This window comes from Octodon degus, unplaced genomic scaffold, assembly GCF_000260255.1.
Source record: "Octodon degus isolate 3935 unplaced genomic scaffold, OctDeg1.0 scaffold00130, whole genome shotgun sequence".
NCBI lineage: Eukaryota > Metazoa > Chordata > Mammalia > Rodentia > Octodontidae > Octodon > Octodon degus.
The window spans coordinates 3,594,778-3,595,961 of NW_004524706.1; positions in this window are offsets into that span (position 1 = coordinate 3,594,778).

The window sequence follows — 1,184 nt, forward strand, 5'->3', positions numbered from 1 at the left end:
TATCACTCCAAATCTGTTTACATAAAGGTCATCCTCTAGCAACTACACAGATTGGATGAAAGAGAAGCAAAAATAAGGTGGAAATATCTGAAATCTACTGCGGTACACTGAAAAGAAATTATGGGCAATGGAGTCTAACTCTGGCTAGGGAGCTGAAACAAGCAAGCTGATTCAAGAAGCAATTTTGAAGAGTTACTTGGGAGATTTTTTTTTTTTTTTTTTTTGTGGAACCGGGGATTGAACTCAGGCCCTTGTGCTTGCCAGGCAAGTGCTTATTCTACTGAGCTATTGCCCCAGCCCCAGATTATTTTGATTATAGAAGTAAGGAGTGTCAAGAACACCCTTCTGTTTTCCAACTTGAATAACTGGATGTATGAAGCTAACTTTTACTGAAATGGGAAACAGAAAGAGGTTTTTAGGGAAAGAAAAATCCTATTTTTAAAGCTGTTTATACCAGGCATGACACTACATATCTGAAATCACAGCATGAGGGAGGCTGACGTAGGAGGATCACTGTGAGCTTTGAGTCCCACATGGCACCCCTCCTGCCTCAGCCTCTAGAGCAGCGGTGGTGAGCTTATGGCACGAGTACTGCAGTGGGCACAGACCCTTCTCTGTTGGCACACAAGCAAAGTTGCTTCCGCAGCCAACCATTGGCTAACAATTGTTTTTTCTTAACCTAAAAACTCAGGGGGCTGGTGAGATGGCTCAGTGGTCTAAAGCACCTACTTAGAACAAGCTTAGCAAAGCACAGGGACCGCTGTTCAATCTCCCAGCACCACATGCCAGCCAGCACCGCCCCCTGGTGGGCTGAGCTGGCCACACCCACACACACACACACCCACACACATATAAATAAAATTAAAAAAATAATAATTTAAAAAACTCAGTATTCAGGTTTAATTGTGGTAGTGGCACTTTAGAATAACTAAGTGGGTTTTGTGTTGTGGTCTGGGCACTTGGTCTCTAAAAGGTTCATCCTCTGCTTTAGAGAGTGCTGGGATTATGGGTGTATTCCACCATATCCGCCTAAATTTGCTGTTTGTGAGACAATGCACCTTTTGTTCCACAAAATATGAGATTGTGATACTGTCAATTTCTTTTTCACTTTTTGTATTTTAGGGAAGGGTCTACAGGGTGTTCAGGGTCTCACCACTAGATTGGACTCATAGTGATACACCTAT